Genomic DNA, 23,371 nt, shown 5'->3' with positions numbered 1-23,371 from the left:
TTTCGCTGGATACTTTATGGCTGCAAGCAACCACTAACGTCTATCTTTTAATCTCGCATTTGCATAACACAGCTTTCCGCCACATAAAAATGTTACCTAGCTAACTGTCACACTTTTTATGCATGCCGATTGTTATCAGCGTGTAGAGTGCCACACGGAAGTCACCAGTTTGTTTTTCTCACGTTTGTCACTCAAGCGATCAAAGTCATGAAACAAAAGTTACTCATTACTGTCTTCACAGAGCCGTATGTCCGACCACCGACTGTCGATATTTTACCGTGCTTTCCCCCTTGAAAATCTGTTTATATATATTATTTTGATTATAGATCTTGTAAAGAATAACTTGGAAAGCTAACTGTGCATAAGAGAATACATATTTTAGTAACAACATAATAACGAATAAGTCCCGTGCATAAATGTAATAGCTGCATAGATAAACTTTAGTACTAATATAAATAATCACTGTAATACACTAATATAAAAATGGATTGCTACTCAGTATCAGCAATGTGTTCATTTCTGGGGTTTAATGATTAATACCGATCTCATTGATGATGACAAAGCAAAAAACCCCTTACGACCTCGCTTCAGATGTTCCGAGCTCAGATTTGAAGTTGACAACACTCCTGTTTCTGGTCCGCCATCAGGATTCACGTCGCCCATCGGACCAACAATGTTCTCATAGCCAACGTATCACGTAAAACATTGCTATTTCCCCGTATACACTCATAGACTCTACTACTTCACAAACATTAGTTCGAGAATCGCGTACTTTACTTTTTGAATTATTTCTTCCATAATCACAGCTACAGAGCGTCCTGTACGATCCACATCGATGTTCGACGATACTTACATTTGTTGAAGTATTATCTGTTTTCATTGATTGCTGTCAAATCCCAGCTCGTGAATCACCAAATGATAGCACCAAATCGCTCTAATAGCGACACTTCTTGAAACACTGGAAAATGAGCCGCACTTGGAGGTGCAGGTGACCTCTGCGAGCTAGAGTGCGTGGCCCCTGCAATGCCACATGGCGGCAACCCTTCATACGGCTTTGTGTTGCAGGCGCGGCGGTGTCAGGCGCTGGCGCAGTGTCCGGGGCCAGGCCGGCCTACAACAAGGACCGCTGCTTCACGCTGCTCGTCATCGATGACCAGAACACTGACTGGTGAGTACAGCTGCCGCACTCTTTTACCTGTTCACTGCGTACTCAGGGTTATCAGCTGCGAAACTGAAAAACGTGATTACATGAAGCTGGCTGTCGGTGTGAATAACACAACGCATGGCAATCAGGGCTTGCAGGACATTCAGTTACCATTCGCTGTAAATCGTTGCAGAGAATATCTTAAGTTCGACACCTTAAAAGAGACTACAATTGTAAGAAGGATGTATATATCTCAGACTAAAATCGAAACAATAAATGATACAATGAGAACGTTGTCGGTCGAAGGTGCAACTAAAAGACACGGCACTCAGTTCTCCGAAATAACTCAAAATAAAAATATTACAACGAACTGGTGGTGACTAGTGAAAATTTGTGCCTAATACTAACTCGGTCGAAAATATTCTTCTTTTCACGAACAAGTGGCTTAACCTCTTTTTCCCCACATCATTACTTTTTTTGCATTTCCATTACAGCCTTTCCTTTCAAACTTCATGTTGTGGTTTCTCTACCTAACTTTTTAGGCAATCTTTTTCTTTTTGTCCGTTAAAGTGGCGATTCTTATTTTAGTGGTTGAACCTAAAAAATCTGCAATTCATAAAGCAAAATTTGATTAATTAAAATAATCATCATTATTTCAATGAAACAATTTCTGGAGCAATAATAATAATGAAATGAAACAGGAGTCTCCTTCTCAATAAATAAATCACCTTCCACAGGGACTTCGTTTTATTGAGATAATTCTAGGAAATGTGTAGTTCATCTCTAAAGGAGACAATGTTCTGAACACTTGAGCGACGCATTCTTGAGTACTGATTGAATACCGGTACTGGGATCCCCACCAGCTAGGATTAAAGGAAGATTTGTTACCGATAGGTTCGATCAGCATGCGAGTATTACGGAAGCGCCCTTAATTCAAATGGGAATCCATGGAAGAAAGAAAATACTCTTTTGACAATAACTAAATTGAGAAAATTTAGAGGACTGGCAAATTCTATAGAAAGAGGAACGTTTTCCTCTCATTCCACTTGCGATTGCAACGGGGCAGGGAATAACTAACAGCGGTACAGGTTGTACCCTCCTCAGTGCAAATTATGATGCCTTGCGGAGCATGTATGTATGTAGGTGCATAACACTGTTCAAATTTTTATTGTAAATTCTGTTTTGAAGTAATTCCTTGAGTTTCGTAGTTAAGAAGTATCAATGGTCCTGAAGATCCATTCGGTTGCCTTACTAATTATGTAGTGCGTATCATTTGCCACGAGCCAGTTGTACCATTAGTACACGTTTTGAGGTACAAGAGCCTGCCGGAAGCAAAACATCTTGTGCAATGTATGAGTTTGTCGCGCATCATGTTATTCTGTCAAGTATCTGTCTTGTCCACTGCTCATTTATGCATTAAAACGTCATATCAGCTGGTGGTTTATCGAATCCACTAGATTACATCTCCTACATAATGGCAATGGAAACAGCCCTATGGCTGGTGGAGAGTTGTTTATTGCGATATTCGCACACAAGAGAGCAAAACACAAATTGCGATTACACTCACCACCACTTGAAACTTTTTTTCGTCCACTGTGTCTAAGGAGCGCGTATGAATTTATTTAGCACTTTTTTTTCTTTTCCTACTGTTCTCTCTTCATCCTTTCATTGTGTTTCTTTCTAAGTTCTAGTGTTATGACGCTGTAATTTTCGCTGTTGTGATAAAGATTTTTTGCTGTATGTGTTTGAGTAAGTTTGTAGGTTTTCAGTTCCTTGCCATAACTGTAAAAGCTGTAGAGTCCAAAAAAGTTTATGATGCCCCTGACGCCACAGTGATGCTATCCTATCACGTGACTGCGACGTAGGCAAAGAGAGGTAGGCGTGGGAAACGTTCTGTAACGTTTGTCTTCAAGCTTAAATAACGCTGTTTGACGCCTAGCAGATATGCCAGATAACCAGTTTTTGTAGATGAATGGAAATGGATGTCATAACTGGTCACCGTCCGCTGTGAGATAGAATTCCTGTCTACGTGAAATGACATCTGTAATTAAATGCTGCTGCGCTCGCTTCAGTGTAATTCATCTCTGTCTAAATTCCAGCTTACTAATTGTGCCAGAGAATGGCTGTTAATAAATATTTATCAGGATGAATTTTCACATCAAAAATGCATACATAAATATTCAATTCCTGTGATAACGGGATTGAAATTTCTCTGAGTTGAGACAGTATTAATCTGTTTTATCGCTGTTTCGGTTGTCACGTCCGTATCTGCGTTACCCAGAAATTTCATTTCTAATGAAGTGGGCGCATCGTTGTCAGGAGGAGGTCAAAAAGTTTCTCATGCCGTCTTTTACTAATGGGACTGTGTGACGCACTTGAAATACAGGATATGCGAATCCAACAAAAGAAGATGTTAGAATGTTTCATTTTTACAAGCATTGCATTTTCCACGAAATCATAGGTCCCATTCGACTTTTCTCTATACATTACTTCAGAACTGCAGAAAGCCACCTGTGCTGTAATCCCGTGGTTAGTATTAACTTTTAAGGCTTTTTCACCTCTTCGATCAACACCGTCGTGTTTCGCGCATACATATGTAAAAGCTTTGTACCGGTCCTTTTGGCTCTTGTCTCTAGCTGGACTTCCCATTTATTATTTTGCTTCTGTAGATGTTACGGTCTGCAGTGTCCTGAATGGTGAGTTGAGAATCAGTTACGTCTCTTTGTACTTGTTCGGCCCAGTTCATACCTTTAACGTTTTCAGTGGCTATGAGTATCTGGCGTGTGAGTCTATACTCAAGGAGCCTGTGTATGTGTCCACAAAATTTAAGTCGTCTTTTTCTAATGTCAGCAGCAATATTTGAAATTTCCTTTGCAGTTTTGTTCGTTTGCAGTCTATATCCAGCTTCAGTTTTTCGTGGTCCAAGGATTTTTCTAATGATCTTTCGATCTCCTTTTTTTATATTTTGTGGTAGCATCGTGTTATGGAGTGACAAGGTTTCTGCTGCGTATAGCACCTCGGTTTTAGTGATAGTGCTGTAGTGGCTGAGTTTTACATGCGAGAACATGCAAGGAAATGCACTTATTGTTGTAAAGTTGGTGTGTTCGGCCGTAGGCTCTCTCAAAACTTCCCCCAGGTGTTTAAAATGTGGAACCCGGTTTATCCGTCCATATTTTCTGGTGAGTTTCTGTATGTTTAAGAGTGCACAGATAAATTCCGTTTCCTCAAAAGAAATTTGCAAGCCAACCTTCTCGGCGCTTTCCTTGAGTATTTCTATTTGATGTATTGCACTTTGTTCACTGTCTGTCAAAATTGCAAGCTCATCGGCAAAGGCTAGGCAGGTGACTTCAGTTTTCCTTCCAATCTCCATTGGCTTACATAGGCCATGTTTTCTAAGCTCACTCTCCCATCCCCTTATGACCTTGTCCAAAATGATACTGAACAGAATTGAAGATAGTCTGTCTCCTTGTCTTATTCCAGTTCTGAACTCAAGACATTCCAAGATTTCCCCCATGAATTTTGCTTTAGAGACTGTGTTGGAGAGTGTCTGTTCAATGAGCTTACGTGTTTTATGGTCGAGTCCGAAGTCTATTAGAGTGTTGACAAGGGGTTTACGGTCGACTGAGTCATACACTTTCTTGAAGTTGACGAATGTACATCTAGTGGGCTTATGTCAAATAGCTCTGTATTTCGACGTTGTTTTCAGATTAAAAACTTGTTCAGGGCAAGAACGTCCGAGTCAGGAACCGCTTGATACTCTCCAATCTTGTGTCCAATTTGTTCGTGTGTTCTCTGCAATAGGCATGAAGAGAAGATCTTGTAGGTGACTGGTAGAAGTGAAATGCCTCGGTAATTGTTGACATCCGTTCTGTCGCCTTTTTTGTGCAGGGGGTGGATAAGTGAAGACTTCCAGTCGTCAGCTAATTCTTCTGTTGTCCAAATTTCTTTGATAATTTCCGAGAGCAGCTCAAGTGATTTAGAGCCAAAATTTTTCAGTAGTTCTGCTACTATGTCAGTCGCGTTGTTGTTTTTGAGTTGGTGGGTGTGCTTGAGGATTTCTTCTTATGAGGGTGGTATTGAGTTTGGTTGGTTTGTGTGGGTTTAGTAAGGGGGGATCTTTCTGTGGGTTCTGTGTCTTTAGTAAATTGGTGAAGTAAACTGTGAGTTATTTGCAGTTTTCTTCATTAGTAAGTGCTAATTTTTCATTTTGTGTTTAAAGCAGAGATTTTGTGGTGTGTATACTCGTATCCTACTTGCGAATGTCCTGTAGAAATCTCCTTTATTGTAATTTCAGTTGTTCCAGTTGTTCTTTAGGTACCTTCTCTTGGTTTGTCTGATGGTTCTGGCTGTTTCTTTCCGTACTTTGAAGAAATTTTGTTGTGTTTCTGGCGTTTTCTTGCTGCTGTATTTCTATAAGGCCAATTTGCGTGCTTTAAGAGCGTTTTCACAGTTGTCGTTCCACCATGCGTGTTTTTTCTTTTTTCATACATAATTTCTTTTTGAGAAAAATGAACTGAATGCGCATTAAGCGTACGGAGCTCTTGGTATCAAGTTTACGTAACGTCTATGCAAAGCCTGTAAATGTCTATTACTTTAAGCAACCCGAATGTGACAATCCATTTGTTCAACGACGCAGCGCGCGTATTGCTTTCAGAAGCTGGCCAGTTAGTGTAGATGCCGATATACTCACATCTGAAAATGGTCAGTGTGAACAAAACCGGTCATAGCAGTAGAAATACTCTGCTGAGCTAAAACATTATGAGCACCGTTCACCGTGCAAGCGAATGCCGCTTCGTGACGTTACGACACATGAGGCGGTGAGAAAAGTATATAAGCGGAACCAAAGACGATCAGGAGCCATTCTAGAGACGATCCGGGTCGCAGATGGCGATATCAATTGACATAAGCGAATCTGACAAAGGGAGAGATCGTTATGGGTCGGTACCTGGGAACGAGCGAACATCTGTGGACAGTGATTGAAGGAAGATCAAATAAAGAGTAGGCGACAAGGTGCTGGACGTTCAGGCTCATCAGAGAACGTGGAAGCGGAAGCTTGCCCGCTCTGTAAAGAAGGATAGGCAGCGATTTGTGACAGATCTGCAAACAGAGCATAATGCTGTTGTTGACATGTTTCGCAGCACACCATTCAGTGCACATTGTTGAAGACAGAGCCCCACGGCAGAGAATTCCTACGTGTTCCCGTCTTGATCTAACGACATCATCAGTTACGCTTGCCGTGGGAGCAGAATAATAGAGACTGGACTGCGCGTTAACTGAAACGAGTTGCTTGGTCGGAGGAATCAGGTCTCTCGTTACACAACACCGATAGTCGTTTCCGGCAACGACGCCATCCAGGTCAACAGAAGCTCTAAACATACACCGCGCTACTGATGCATGCCAGTAAAAGAAGTATTCCTGCTTTCAAAAGTAAGGCTCCGAACTTTGTACCCTTACCATGCATGGTGCAACGCGAAATCTGGTAACACCACCGTGTTCGCCGGATCCCCCACCACCGATTCCAACAACCAGCGTGGCTCTGCAACGGTCAGTACCGGCCTGACAGCCATAGACGACGGAGACCGTCGTCGCCGTCACCTCCAGGTGTGAAATTCGTGCGGTCATCCGATTTTTGCAAGCAAGAAGGTCATTGGCAATCGAGTTAAGTATATGGGTAAACGTGTATATGCATTCAACACGTCCGAAAATGGTATAGGGAGACTGTCAACGGCCGTACGGACGTCCACGACGGACAACGAGGCGGGAGGCCGTCGATCTCCGACGAAGTTGTGGCGAAAGTTGAGCAAATCCTCCTCGAAGATCGGCGAATCACCATCCGGCAACTGACTGTTCAAATACCTGAGGCTTCTGAAGCTTCAACTGACAGGATATTGAATGAAAAGCTAGGCTACCACAAGGTGTGCGCGCGCTGGGTGCCGCACGTGCTTTCAGAAGTCCACATACAGCAGTGCGTCGACTGTGCTCGGAAGTTCTGGGGTCAGTGCGACGAGAATAAGGAAGACTTCCTTGATTCCATTGTTACGGAGGATGAATCGTGGTGCCACTACGTTACTCCGGAAACGAAACAACAATCACGCCAATGGAAACACACCGGATCGCCACCACCAAAGAAGTTTAAGCAGCAGCTATCAGCAGAAAAAATCATGGCATCGGTGTTTTGGGACCGGCGTGGTGTACTGATCATTGATTTTATGCCTAGAGGGACCACCGTAGTCTAAGGCGCTGCAGTCACGGACTGTGCGGCGGAGGTTCGAGTCCTCCCTCGGGCGTGGGTGTGTGTGTGTTTGTCCTTAGGATAATTTAGGTTAAGTGGTGTGTAAGCTTTGGGACTGATGACCTTAGCAGTTAAGTCCCATAAGATTTCATACACATTTGAACATTTTTTTTTGGACCACCGTAAACATGGCAGGTTATTGCGATACCTTGATAAAGCTCAGACAGGCAATCCAAAATCGTCGCAGGGGAAAACTCAGAAAAGGCGTAAGGCTGCACCACGACAATGCCCATCCACATGTGTCGCAACAGACGAAGGAGTTAATCTACAAATTTGGCTGGGATGTCATTGACCACCCCCCTTACAGCCCCTATTTGACACCCAGGGATTTGCATCTGTTTCCGAAATTGAAGGAGCACCTAGGCGGTCTACGATTCCAGACGGACGAGGAGTTGCAAGAAGAAGTTTCCAAATTTCTCAACGGGTTGGCGGCGGACTCCTTTGAGGTGGGAATGCAAAAGTGGATTACTCGACAGAAAAAATGCAGCGTCACAAAACTAGAACCACTCTACAGTGATTTGATAAGCATGTTGTTGTCCTGCCTACTAAATTTGCCTGATCTGAACCCGATGGAACACACTTTGATTATTGAGTGTCAGATCCGCGGCACAAACCATGGCCCGTAAATTACGGGAATTGTGTAGACACCCTGTGCCACATTTGTCCGAAAACTTATCATGGAGTAGGCGAATCCACGCCTCGTACAATCACAGCTATGTTCCTCTCCAAAGGTGGACCAACACCGTTTTAATACGGTGGCCAGAATGGAGAATCAATGAAAGCAGATTTTCTCGAAACAAGACAACAGTTAATTTTTGCAACACCTTACAGCCTTCTAGCATGTCATTTCAATATTCATGACTGTAGTCTCTCAGCTAAACAGAGCTCCTATCCCAACGTAATATCTATGAGTGTTTTTCGGTTCTCAAAGCATTTATTTTTGAATATTGAAATATACTCTGTAGAAAAAAAAAAAATCGATTCATCACGAAGTAAATATACAAACGGGACGGAAACCGGTAGATGTGATGAGTCATGTACAGACAAGCAAATGATTATAACTTCAGAAAAATTGGGTGATTTATTCATGACAAAGAGCTTCACAAATTGATGATGAGGTCCCATACTCCGAAGAGCGTAGGGGACGATGCGGAGACCCGCACCGCTGACTAGGCGAGGTCCTAGCGGAGGTGGTTTGCCATTGCCGTCCTCCAACCGTAATGGAGATGAATGATGATATTGAACACTACACAAAATCCAGTCATCTGGAGACAGGGAAAAATCCCTAACCCCGCCGGGAATCGAACCCGGGACCCCGTGTGCGGGAAGCGAGAACGCTACCGCAATACCATGAGCTGCGGACTTCCACACATTAAGCAAGTGAACAAAGCATTCGTTCAACTGTGCCCCTTATGAACCAGTTATTCGATTTGGCATTCATTGGTAAAGTTGTCAGATGTCATCCTGAGAGATGTCGTACCAAATTCTGTCCAACTGTTGCGTTAAATCGTCAAAAACTTGGCTGTTCGGAAGGCCCTGCTTATAATGCTCCAAACGTTCTCAATTGGGAAGAGATCCGGCGACCTTGTAGGTCAAGCTATGGCTCGGCAAACACGAAGACAAGCAGCAGAAACTATCGCTCTGTGCAGGCGGGTGTTATCTTTCTGAAATGTAAACACGAGATGAAGTGCTATGAAGGACAGTTAATGGGACGTAGAAGTTATGAAAGAAATGGCCCCCAGACTATCACTCCTATTCGTCGGCTATATGGCGGCCGACTATCAGGTAGCTATCCCACGTTATCCGAGGCATCTCCAGACACGGCTTCGTTGGACGTAGGGACTCCATTCGAAATGTGGCTCATCCTTGAAGATAATTCTGCACCAGTCAATGACATTCCAGGCCCCAGTGACCAGCGAATACAAGTGTGGAGATGTCCCGGTCAGCGGTGAGACATCAACCTGACCGCTGCCCACCGCACGGCCAGACGACCAGGAGAGATGGTCTGGGGTGTCATTTCTTTTCATAGCAGAATCGCTTAGGGTTTATTATCCGCCACATCCTTACAGCACGATTGTATGGCTACGGAATTCCACCCCCTTTCATGGGAAGCCATGCTGGCCTTACATTTTCAGCAAGATAATGCCCGCACCCATATGGTGAAAATTCCTCCCGCTTGCCTTCGCGCTCGCCAAACCCTAGTTTAGTCAGTAAGGTCGCCGAATCACTCCACAGTTGAGAATGTTTGGAGCATTATGGGCAGGGCCCTCCAACTACATCGCGAGTTTGACGATATAACGCGCCAATTGGACAGATCGGCGCGATATCTCTCAGGAGGACATCCAAAAACTCTACCAATCAATGCCAAGCCGAACAACTACTTGCATAAGGGCCAGAGGTGAACCGACGTGTTACTGACTTGTTTCGTTTGTGAAGCTCTTTTTCTTAAATCAATTATCAATTTCTTTCTGAAGTTGTAATTATTTGTTTGTCTGTACAACTATACCTCATCTACCGATCTCCGTCCCATTCACCGAGCGAGGCTTGGATACTGGACCGTTCAAACCCACGTCCGGCCATCCTGATATAGGTTTTCTGTGATTTCCCTGAACCGCTATTTGCAAATGCCGGGATTGTACCTTTGAAAGGGCACGGCCGATTTTCATCCCCATCCTACCCTAATCTGATTGGATCGATGACCTCGCTGTTTGTTTCTGTCTCTGTGATGTAACAAAATAAAAGTGATGTTGTTATTCAATGGAAAAGTTGGAATTTGAGATTTCGCTTACTGTTTTATCAATCACAATTGGCGTAAGAATCATTGATTGACCACTGTCATAAAATATTGCATTATGAAATGTGAATAGTCTTTACTTGCGGTTTCGCGTGTCTTGAAGTAGTCACAGCTAGCGTGCTATTGATTAAGAAATTGCATTATCGTCTTTCTAATCACTTCATGATCGTAGATACGATCATACCCGGTCGTGAAGTTATTGTTATGAGAAAGCAATTTCCTAAGGGACCAGAAAGTTCTTAAGGGCGCAAAAACAACTGTAACCTCACACAAAAATGGGAAAGTCAGTAATAAAGCTGATGCAAGAAGACGATAAAACAGTTTTCTTTTTGTCAATGTAACACGCACATTGGACTGCTGATCTTGGCGTCTGTAATCTTAGCAAAATGCGTAATTAAAATGAAAATAGTACTGACGAGATGATAGGAATGAGCACTGCTGAATGATTCAATATTTTCAGAACAAATATTTATTATAACTAAAACATATGTCATACCTTATGCTTAGTACTACAATGACGGTAGATTTTTATGTCCGTTTCACGTCCAGTGAGCGCTCTTTTGTATAGCCATTGTCCTCTTGAGTCGCTCGTGAGTCGTCACGATAAGTTATAACATTTCTTCTTTTTACACTTCACTCAAACTTAGACGTAACACGCTTTTATACATTTAGTAGAAATTAGATCAGACTGCCACAAATCTGGGTCTGTCTTACTTAAGAAAAACAGTACAAGTGTTTAGCGCTAGGCTTCATTTGTTCTCTAGCGAACAAAATAGTGAAGGTTCCCATATCTATCCGTATTCTTCTGTTTATGTTGCCGCCCAAAGACGACGAATTACAGTATTTAGGAAATTCCACCGTCGCTATGCGACGCCTTATTATTCATTAATCATTGTTGATAAACAAGTATCTGCCTTCTGGCTGAAAGTGTTAACTATTTGCTGTTTTAATGAAGCCAAAAATAGCGAATATCACATCTCCCACATCAATAAACCAACTTTTTTTTTTTTTCTTTTTGTATGCGAACATGTTTCTAAAATAGATATCCATTTTACCTTTTCTCCTGATCACTACACTGTGTGATCAAAGTATCCGGACACCCCCGAAAACATACGTCTTTCATATTAGGTGCTTCGTGCTGCCACCTACTGCCAGGTACTCCAATCAGCGACCTCAGTAGTCATCGTGAGAGAGCAGGATGCGGCGCTGCACGGAAGTCACGGACTTCGAACGTGGTCAGGTGATTGGGTTTCACTTGTGTCATACGTCTGCACGCGATATTTCCACACTCCAAACATCCCTTAGTACACTAAGTGATAGAGAACTGCAAAACTGAAGGGATACGTACAGCACAAAAGTGTACAGGCCGACCTCGTCTGTTGACTGATGCAGACCGCCGACAGTTGAAGAAGGTCGTAATGTGTAATAGGCAGACATCTATCCAGACCATCACACAGAAATTCTAAATTGCATCAGGATCCACTACAAGTATTATGACAGTCAGGCGGGAGGTGAGAAAAGTTGGATTTCATGGTCGAGCTGCTGCTCATAAGCTACACATCACGCCGGTAAATGCCAAACGACGCCTCGCTTGGTGTAAGGAGCGTAAACATTGGACGATTGAACAGTGGAAAAATGATCCGATGGTAGGGTGTGGGTATGGCAAATGCCCGGTGATCGTCATCTGACAGCGTGTGTAGTGCGAACAGTAAAATTCTGAGGCCGTGGTGTTACGGTGTGCCGGCCGCGGTGGTCTCGCGGTTCTAGGCGCGCAGTTAGGAACCGTGCGACTACTACGGTCGCAGGTTCGAATCCTGCCTCGGGCATGGATGTGTGTGATGTCCTTAGGTTAGTTAGGTTTAAGTAGTTCTAAGTTCTAGGGGACTGATGACCACAGCAGTTGAGTCACATAATGCTCAGAGCCATTTGAACCATTTTTGTTACGGTGTGGTCGTGTTTATCATGGATGGGCTTGCACCCTTGTTTTGCGTGGCACTATCACAGCACAGGCTTACGTTGATATTTTTAGGCACCTTCTTGCTTCCCACTGTTGAAGAGCAATTCGGTGATGGCGATTGAATCTTTCAACACGACTGAGTACCTGTTCATAATGCACGGCCTGTGGCGGAGTGGTTACACGACAATAACATCCCTGCCATGGACTGGCCTGCACAGAGTCCTGACCTGAATCCTATAAAATACCTATAGGATGTTTCGGAACGCCGACTTCTTGCCAGACGTCACAGACCGACATGATACCTCTCCTCAGTGCAGCGCTCCGTAAAGAACGGGATGCCATTCCTCAAGAAACCTACCAGCAGCTGATTGAACGTATGGCTGCGAGAGTGGAAGCTGTTATCAAGGCTATGGGTGAGCCAACACAATATTGAAATCCAGCATTATCGATAGAGGGCGCCACTAACTTGTAAGTGATTTCCAGCCAGGTTTCCGGATACTTTTGATCACATATTGTGTGGTTTCCTTTCTTTTCTACTTGTGGTAATACGAAATTCACCCATGTGTTCAAGAGCAGCTCTTTCTAGTTTAACATTTCGCCACATAACGTGTGCCCCTACGACCTTACGGGGCGAGAAAACACGTCACTTGTAAAGGGCACTGAGGTAAACCCTGACCTCACAGTGTTTTTGCCTGAGTGCACATTTACTGTACTGAACACGTTTTCAAATTGTCATGTAAGTTCTATATGTTCTTCCAGATTCACACAAAGCGCCGCGTATATGCAACGCTCCAGCACACTTCGCATTGCAACGGAATGTGTGTGTGTGTGTGTGTGTGTGTGTGTGTGTGCGTGCGTGTGCAGTGGAACGTTGCAGAAAGCGTCGTTCGCATTAGCCGACGCTGCGACCACAGGGATTTAATTCGCCCACGCTGCCAGCGCTGGCGGATCCCTGGTAATGTGCAAACCGCCAGCTCGCAGCGCATCGCATCATACGCTCACTTCCCTTAACGCGCGCTAACGTCTGCACAGCGTGGGAGAGAAAAGCAGCAACGTGTATTACAGAATCCTTTCTCTAGAGCAAAAGCATTTCGAGAGAATAATACCGACTAGTAGCGTTTTCAGCGAAACCGCTGTCTCGATTGAAGTTCTTGCATTTTCTGATCTCAGTGACTTAGTGACTCTATCCTATTAGGCAGATGTGTGAGATATGACTTTTGTTTCGTGAAACATAATCGTGTGTTCGTTTGCGAATCTGTTTTCGGAAACAGCAAATTTGTCGACAATGGGATTGTTAATGTAGCTTCGATGCTCTGTACAGCAATCTGCAGTCGTTTGTATTAACTGACCAATGTAAATTGTACCTCATACCGTTACTGGAGCATGGAAATGAGTACTTGATGCTGACAAGGGAACCTCCCCATCGCACCCCCCTTAGATTTAGTTATAAGTTGGCACAGTCGATAGGCCTTGAAAAACTGAACACAGATCAATCGAGAAAACAGGAAGAAGTTGTATGGAACTATGAAAAAAATAAACAAAATATACAAACTGAGTAGTCCATGCGCAAGATATGCAACATCAAGGACGATATGAACTCAGGAGCGCCGTGGTCCCGTGGTTAGCGTCAGCAGCTGCAGAACGAGATGTCCTTGGTTCAAGTCTTCCCTCAAGTGAAATGTTTATTTTTTTTATTTTCGTAAAGTTATGATCTGTCCGTTCGTTCATTGACGTCTCTGTTCACTGTAATAAGTTTAGTGTCTGTGTTTTGCGACCGCACTGCAAAACCGTGCGATTAGTAGACGAAAGGACGTGCCTCTCCAATGGGAACCGAAAACATTTGATCGCAAGGTCATAGGTCAATCGATTCCTCCACAGGAAAACACGTCTGATATATTCTATACGACATTGGTGACGGCATGTGCGTCACATGACAGGAATATGTTGGACCCACCTAACTTGTACACTTGGCAAATGGGTTAAAAGATTCTTCTACCTTGCCCGATTTAGGTTTTCTTGTGGATGTGATTATCACTCCAAAAAAAGTGATGAAAACATAAGAGTTTGTCACATAAACTGCAACAAATGAATGCAACAGTTTCACAGTCGCACAGTTTTCCCTGTGCTCTGTCAAAACATATGTTTTTACGTTTTCAAATTTTTCCGGTTAGGTGTAGCGTCCCCATACTACGGCGCAGTTACCTCGCATCGGACGGACAGATGGACAGATAATAATTGTCTGAAAATAAAAAAATAAAATAAACTTTTCACTCGAGGGAAGACTTGAACCAAGGACCTCTCATCCCGCAGTTGCTCACGCTAACCACGGGACCACGGCGCTCTTGAGCTGACACTATCCATATGTTGCCTGTGTTGCGCATGGCCTACTCAATTTGTATATTTTGTTTATTTTTTTCATAGTTCCACACAACTTCTTCGTGTTTTCTCGATTGATCTGTGTTCAGTTTTTCAAGGCCTATTCACTGTGCCAACTTATAACTAAATCTGAGGGCGGTGCGATGGGGAGGTTCCCTTGTGAGAAGCTACAGAGAAATAAGCTGAGTTATCGAGAATCTAACGGAATCAGCAAACTACTTAAGTTCTACATCTTGCCGGCCGGGGTGGCCGAGCGGTTCTAGGCGCTACAGTCTGGAACCGCGCGACCGCTACGGTCTCAGGTTCGAATCCTGCCTCGGGCATGGATGTGTGTGATGTCCTTAGGTTAGTTATGTTTAATTAGTTATAAGTTCTAGGGGACTGATGACCTTAAAAGTTAAGTCCCATAGTGCTCAGAGCCATTTGAACTATTTTTTTTTTTCTACATCTGCATCTAGCTACATGATTACATTTAACACGGAAGTGTTTGGCAAAGGGTTCAAAGAATCACATTCAAACTATTTGTCAACCATTCTAATCTCTAAAAGCATGTAGGAAAACTGAACACCTAAATCTTTGGGAGCTCTAATCTCTCTTAATTTGTACGATGTTAATTTCGGTACGGAAAAAGAGAAAGGAGGTCATTTACATTTTTGAATGTTCAGGTACTTAAAAAAAACCGACGGAACTTCAGGCAGCAAAGCCTACAGAAAGCGCTCTGTCACGGATAGGTAAATTCACAGAAATTCCAATCACTGTCCGAAGGAGAAGAGAGGAGTGATCAGAAAATTAGTGGACCGGGATAAAAGAATCTGTGATCCACAGTACTTGGAGGATAAGCTCGATCATTTTAGAACTGCCTTCAGAAGAATCGGCTACTCTGATAAAGAAATAAATGGTGCACTACACCTTTAAAGGTCAAGAGCTTCTAATGGAAAGGAATCAACTAAATGGAAGTTTTAACATAATTCTCATTTATTGTTCCGTCTCAGTAGTACATTTTAAATAGATTACATGTTTCGATCACTCGGTTACATCAGCATCCCGTATTGTCGACTCAGAACCACATATCAGAGTACCGTCAAAGTATAAACACCTGAAGTTGATCCAGAGTGAATGAAACTTGTAATCTAATCAAAAATGTGCAACTGAGACGGAACAATAAATTAGAATTTTCTTAAATATCAATACAGTTGTTGATTCTCATGATACGAATATGTCGGCTATAGTGTGAAGGGAACATTTCCTTCTATTTGTAAAACCTGTCACAGATCGCATCTGCAGAGTACTCAGAAAACACGATATTTGTACTGTTTGAAACAACAAGAAAGTTGCGCGAGTATTTGAACACAGCCAATGATCTACGCCTGCTGCTGGCCACAGTAGGAATATATTAAATCCCTTGCACTTGCGGTCAGGTGCAGAGAGGAGCACAAGAAGAAGCATTAACACGCGCCTAAGAAACACAAAGGCATCTGGTACCTGACGAATACGGATAAATCAGCAGTTACAGATTATGCACTGGGACGAGGGAACAACCAATTTAGTTACTATGGTTTCAGCAAGATCTGATCATTACTATGTCCTGATGTACAGAGAGGCCATAGAAAGTCGAAATCACAAAAAGAAGCTTAACAGAAAAGAAAAAGACCTGAAATGAGACAAGTTGTGCGCCTTAGTGCTAAATAAAGCAAACAGCACCAACTCTTCCCCCTTACAAACTCGGTTACACTCGCTTAGGCGACTCCTCGATTTCAGGCAGCGGTTTGATGACGTCACGAACAGGACGTTGTCTGGATACGTGTAAAGAGTTCGGCTTGCTGATCTTGTTTGATGTTATAACTGCTTTCTGAGGCGTTAAAGCATCTGATGTTGTCTCCAGCATTGCAAAACGAAACTTTAGGCAGAGATCTGTGCCTTCGATCACGGCCCAACGCCTATAAAACAAATATCAGCGATATCTCAAATAACAGCCGTGAAAGCATGTATTCTGTGTGATCTTCCTAACAGGAAATCACGAATCCAATCGTATAACTGAGAAGATACTCGTTATGCATGCCATTTGATTAAAAGTCGATTGCCTGGAACGATGGCAAAAGCCATCTGGAAATCTAGAAATATGGACTGAACTTTCCATCCCCTGTCGACTACCTTCATTACTTTGTGTGATTAAGAGACAGTTGTGTTAAGCAAAATCTATTATTTCTGAAAAGGTGCTGATTATTTGTCAATAGGTCGGTTTCTTCGAGGTATAACAGTCTACTGGAACACAATATATATTCTGAAATCCTACTGCAAATCGATGTAAAAGATATGGGTCGATATTCCAGGGGATTACTTATGTTTCCTTTATTGTGCATTGGGTGACCTGAGTAACTTTCCAGTATTTAGGCTTGGGTCTTTCGTCGCGCGAACGGTTGTATATTATTGCTAAAACTGTAGTTATCTCATCAGGACACTGCGAAAGGAACGCAATTTTTATACAATTTGGCCTGCACTACCTGTTTTTATTGACTGACTTATGTTGCTTCTCTACACCAAGCGTATCTATTTACAAATTACTCGTGTCGACACCGGTTCTTGATTTGAATTCTGGACTGTTTACTGCATCTTCTTTGATGAAGGAATTTAGGAAAACCGTGTTTAGTATTCCGCTTTAATCGCGCTGCCACTGGTAACATAGCAGTTGCTATCGTGCAGTGAAAATATTGGCTGCGTCTCACCACTGGTATACTTTACATACGACCAGAATCTCTCTCTCTCTCTCTCTCTCTCTCTCTCTCTCTCTCTCTCTCCAGAATTACAGACTTTTCCTCCATCGACATAATCTGACATCGACATAATCTCTGGTAGCATATGGAACGTCCATGAGCTCGTGACATTTCCACGACATAATTCGACCAACTAAATGAAGTACCACTCGGCCTACGGACATCCTGGCGATGACGACGGGTGAAATTCAAATCTGTTTCTCCTATCTAGGGAACTGCACACAAATCGACGAGTAGCCTGCACACCTAGAAATCTACCCGTTTGAGATGCAGGCTCAAGCTGTTCTCAGCCGTTTTCTAACTGTTAGTGCCATGTTTACGTGTCGACATGTCGTCCAGAATTCACATGAAACGGATTGTTCCTGACGCTTTAGTTAGTCAACAGTTGAGTATGCCTAAAGAGACACTGTCGTGGTATACGCAAAACTACTTTCAGTGTAATGCTGGATTTGATTTAGCTTTTTCTTCAGGATTCTTTAGTTCCCAGTGTGGGAAGTGACAGACTGTAGTTCTGGTTTGTAGATCCATATCACTGTTCATGGGTTTTGCTATGAGGATCAGTACTACCGTCGTTGTTATTAATTATGTAATTTCCAAGTATGCCGGATGTTTTTCGGTTCAAGAAGTTAGAGCCTGATAGATTATTGCAAAAGAAAAGTCATTTTACGAAGTGAATATGAATACAACATTTAGCTTCATGTTTTTAAACTCTTAAAATTAGGAATCAGGGTTAGTACACTTCTAAGAGTTATTCAACGATATGGATGTAAAATACACCATTTTAATAACACTAAAACTAGCACTCCATACGTCCCACCTAAAGACAAAACTCTGGGCACAAATGAAAGTATACAAAGAGGAAGAAAAAAAAAAACAAAAAAAAACTGAACACATCACAAATCACATGACAACAGTTACATTAGTACTATCACCGTTTCTAACTGTAGCCTGAACTATTAAACGCGCGCGCGCGCACACACACACACACACACACACACACACACACACACACACACACACACACACACTCACTCACAACACAATGTAATACTCTCATAGACAGCAGTATTCTTATTTGTTCTATACTTTTGTTAACCCTAAATGTAACATCTTTTCTTTGTCTAGCGTACAATACGTGATGTACGTATCACATAAAGGAAGCCTGTACATTTATATTGCTGTTCACCTGTTGTTGCTGTGGTCTTCAGTCCAGAGACTGGTTTGATGCAGCTCTCCATGCTACTCTATCCTGTGCAAGCTTCTTCATTTCCCAGTACCTACTGCAACCTATATCTTTCTGAATCTGCTTTGTGTGTTCATCTCTTGGTGTCCCTCTACGATTTTTATCCTCCACACTTCCCACCAATAATAATCTTCAGTATTCTTCTGTAACACCACATTTCGAAACCTTCATTCTCTTCTTGTCTAAAACTATTTATCGTCCACGTTTCACTTCCATACAAGGTTACACTCCATACAAATACTTTCAGAAAGAACTTCCTGACACTTAAATCTATACTCGATGTTAACAAATTTCTCTTCTTCAAAAACGCTTTCCTTGCCATTGCCAGTCTACATTTTATATCCTCTCTACTTCGACCATCATCAGTTATTTTGCTCCCCAAATAGCAAAACTCATTTACTACTATAAGCGTTTCATTTCCTTATCTAATTCCAGCAGCATCACCCGATTTAATTCGACTACATTCCATTATCCTCGTTTTGCTTTTGTTGATGATCATCTTATATCCTCCTTTCAAGACACTGTCCATTCCCATCAGCTGCTCTTCCAGGTCCTTTGCTGTTTCTGACAGAATTACAATGTCATCGGCGAACCTCAAAGTTTTTATTTCTTCTCCATCAATTTTAACACCTACTCCGAATTTTTCTTTTGTTTCCTTTATTGCTTGCTCAATATACAGATTGAATAACATCGGGGATAGGCTACAACCCTGTCTCACCACCTTCCCAACCACTGCTTCCCTTTCATGTCCCTCTACTCTTATAACTGCCATCTGGTTTCTGTACAAATTGTAAATAGCCTTTCGTTCCCTGTATTTTACCCATGCCACCTTCGCAATTTGAAAGAGAGTATTCCAGTCAACATTGTCAAAAGCTTTCTCTAAGTCTACAAATGCTAGAAACGTAGGTTTGCCTTTCCTTAATCTATTTTCTAAGATAAGTCGTAGGGTAGTATTGCCTCACGTGTTCCAACATTTCTACGGAATCCAAACTGATCTTCCCCGAGGTCAGCTTCTACCAGTTTTAACATTCGTTTGTAAAGAATTCGTGTTAGTACTTTGCAGCCCTGGCTTATTAAACTGATAGTTCGGTAATTTTCACATCTGTCAACACCTGCTTTCTTTGGGATTGGAATTATTATATTCTTCTTGAAGTCTGAGGGTATTTCGCCTGTCTCATACATCTTGCTCACCAGATGGTAGAGTTTTCTCAGGACTGGCTTACCCAAGGCCGTCAGTATTTCCAATGGAATGTTGTCCATTCCCGGGGCCTTGTTTCGACTTAGGTCTTTCAGTGCTCTGTCAAACTCTTCACGCAGTATCATTTCTCCTATTTCATCTTCATTTACATTCTCTTCCATTTCCATAATGTTGTTTTCAAGAACATCGCCCTTGTATAGACCCTCTATATACTCCTTCCACCTTTCTGCTTTCCCTTCTTTGCATAGAACTGGGTTTCCATCTGAGCTCTTGATATTCATGCAAGTGCTTCTCTTTTCTCCAAAGGTCTCTTTAATTTTCCTGTAGGCAGTATCTATCTTACCCCTAGTGATATGCGCCTGTACGTACCACATGAAAGGAAGCCTATACATTTATATTGCTGTTCACCTATGTAATCAAAACTTTCATATATCATCGAGCTTTGTATCAGAAATAGCTTTCTGTCTCCTGCCGCCATCCAGTGCCACATTTTACCCAAAAGACGTACACGCAATACTTCCATGCCTAATTACATCATATAAATGATTTGGCGATGGAGATACTACAGACCTCCTAAACGCGAAGTGGAAAGTATGACATAACAAATGTGGCTGGTCACATCAAATTTAATTTTCAGTTGATAGTAACGTCGCTCACCGTCAAACCTAACCTACAAATTCTGCATTTAAAGTTATTCGAAGAACTCTTCTTTTTTCACAGAGTATCACTACTGGCTTGGAAGCCCGAATCTCACCTAAGAAACAAGCCAAGTGAATAGAACTGCTTTCTAAAGCAGATTACATACTGCAAGTGGGTCAGTGAAGAAATGTGTCTGCCGTTTTGGAATGCGCTGCGTCCCTTTTTTTCCGCGAACGGGCGATCGTCACGTTCGATGAAGAGTGCTGAGAACAACCGTTGGCGTTTCTAAGTACAGCCTGTTACAAAATGCCCCACACCGTAGCACAGCGTCCATTTCGTAGCGATAGCGAATACCTACAGTGTGTACATGAAAGAAGTAAAATGCCTTTCCGACTCGTATCGAGGAAAACTAGCCTTTGTTCGAGGCATCAGCGTATACAGTGTGTATCATAATTAACAGGAAAAACTCAAACTGGTCAAAGCAAACAATTACTTCTACATGTGCATTACTACTCTGCAATTCACATATAAGTGCCTGGCAGAGACTTCATCGAACCATCTTCAAGCTATTTCTCTACTATTCCACTGAAAAATCGACGATTAAGTCTTTCCATGCAAGCTCTGATTTCTGTTGTTTTGCTATAATGACCATTTCGCTCTTTGTAGGTGGGGTGCTAACAAAATATTTTCGCATTCGGAGGACAAAGATGGTGACTGAAAGTTCATGGATGATCGTGCTACAACGGAAAACGTCTTTGTTTTAACGATTGCCATCCTAATCTTTTTATCATGTCAGTGGCACACTCTCCCCTATTTCGCGATAACACAAAACGAGCTTCCCTTCTCTGAACTTTTCCGATATCCTTCATGAATCCTATCTAATGAGGAACGAACACCTCGCAGCCGTACTCCCGAAAATAATGGACAAGCGTAGTGCAGGCAGTCTCTTTAGTTGATCTGTTCCTTCTCCTAAGAGTGCTGCCAATAAATCGCAGTCTTCGGTTCGCTTTCTGCACAACATTATCTACGTGATGGTTCCAGTTTAAGTTATTCGTAATTGTAGTCTAAATATTTTCTTGAATTCACAGCCTTTAGATTTCCGTGATTTATCGTGCAACTGAAATTTAGCGGAGTCCTTTCAGTACTCATGTGGATGACCTCGCACTTTTCATCATTTAGAGTGAATTGCCACTTTTCACATCATGCAGATATTGTGTCTAAGTCATTTTGGAATTGGTTTTGTTCGTACGGTGACTTTGCGAGGCGGAAAATGAGAGCGTCATCTGCAAACAGTCTAAGTGGGCTGCTCAAATTGTCTTATAATTCGTTTATATAGATCTGGAACAGCAGCGGGCGTCTGCCAACTCCTTCTGGAACGCCAGATATCACTTCCGTTTTACATTATGACTTTCCGTCAGTTACAGAGCAATGTGATCTTTCTGACAGGAAATCACGAATCCAGCCGCACAACTGAGACGATATTCCGTGGGCACGCAATTTGATTAGAATCGCTAGTGGGGATTGGTTCAAAAGCCTTCTGGAAATATAAAAATTCGGAATCAATTTAGATCTTCTGTCGATAGCCCTCAGTACTTCGTGTGAGTGAAGAGTTAGTTGTGGTTCAGAAGAGCGATATTTTTTTAATCCGTGTGTGCTACTTGTCAATAAATCGTTTTCTTCGATGTTATTATTCATAATGTTTGGACGCAATATATGTTTCAAAAGTCTACTGTAAATCGACGTCAGTGATTTGGGTCTGTAATTCAGCAGATAACACCTATTTCCTTTCTTGAGTATTGGCATGACTTATGCAACTACCTAGTGTTTAGGTATGGCTCTTTCATACTACCTGGACCAGAGGCTTTAGCTTTATAAAGTGATTTAAGCTGCTTCGCTACACCCAGGACGTCTACTTTCAAGTTACCTACGTTGGCAACGGTTCTTGAAAGGAATTCTGGCATAAGGGTCAGCAGATGAGCCGTTTGCGAGATAACTATGGTTATGAACCGTCACTCACTTCACTACGGAGTAGTATCCTAGTCAGAACAAATATATTTCCTCAATTCAGTTAAGCCCTGCAGTACTAAGAAATAAAATACTGCTTTAGCACGTTACACGTTACAGTTTACTATAAACTCATGCTTGTGAAAGGAGCAGTTCCACGTGTCACACTCGCATTATGAGGCAATACTGGATCATTCTTCAATGTGTGTTACCAATTTTTACAAAGAGTTCCGGCTCATAATAAATCCCATTAAAGAGAAACCGATGGAAAAGATGGTAAGTGATATTTTCCAAAGAATTATAAAGTGGTCCTCAGAAAATAAATCCTCTCTAAATTTAGAAAAATATGCTATATGCAGGTCTGTGCAAGAAAGTCATACAAACACTTGTGTGCCACTTGAGCAGGAGTCAGCAAATAGCGCAGAGCGCTTCAGATTTTTAGAAGTACTTATTGGTGGAAACAAGAACTGGAAGAAGCACGTTACTGAGCTTCTTAAACAATTAAGTTCAATTACTTCTGCTCTTTGTATAATTGATAGTCTTGGAAACAAACAAATTAACCTCCTGACATATTTTGCGTATTTCCACTCAATAATGTCTTATAGAATGATTTTCTGGGCGATTTCACGATTTAGAATGAAAGTGCTGAATGCACAAAAGCGCGCCGTAAGACCAATATGTTGTGTTCGCCCACGGGCATCATGAAGGTATCTCTTTAAGCAGCCAGAGATTTCAACTGCACCATCACAGTACATACATTCGCTAAAGAAATTCGCCATAAACAATACACCACAACTTGAGAAGAACAGTGACATCCCTACGTACAACACTAGAGGGAAAAACGAGCTTTAATAATCATTATTATCGCTTTCAGTGACTCAGAAAACAGTTCAATATGTAGCAACAAAAATCGTTCATAATTTGCCCAATAAAAAAGATACCTCACAGGCAGT

The 23,371-nt window shown here is 42.2% G+C and overlaps 1 protein-coding gene across 1 annotated transcript in view; it reads left to right on the top strand.

Moving 5' to 3' along the window:
- The first annotated feature begins 1,069 nt into the window (after positions 1–1,069).
- LOC124804705 (synapsin) overlaps positions 1,070–23,371 on the top strand; it is a 744,296-nt gene continuing 721,994 nt past the window's right edge. Inside the window, exon 1 of the mRNA XM_047264964.1 lies at positions 1,070–1,168. The gene's annotated coding sequence lies outside the window, so the exon portion shown is untranslated. The remainder of the gene's footprint in view (positions 1,169–23,371) is intronic.

The sequence above is a fragment of the Schistocerca piceifrons genome, chromosome 7 (assembly GCF_021461385.2).
Source record: "Schistocerca piceifrons isolate TAMUIC-IGC-003096 chromosome 7, iqSchPice1.1, whole genome shotgun sequence".
Classification (NCBI taxonomy): domain Eukaryota; kingdom Metazoa; phylum Arthropoda; class Insecta; order Orthoptera; family Acrididae; genus Schistocerca; species Schistocerca piceifrons.
This window is presented reverse-complemented; position numbering and strand designations above follow the sequence as displayed.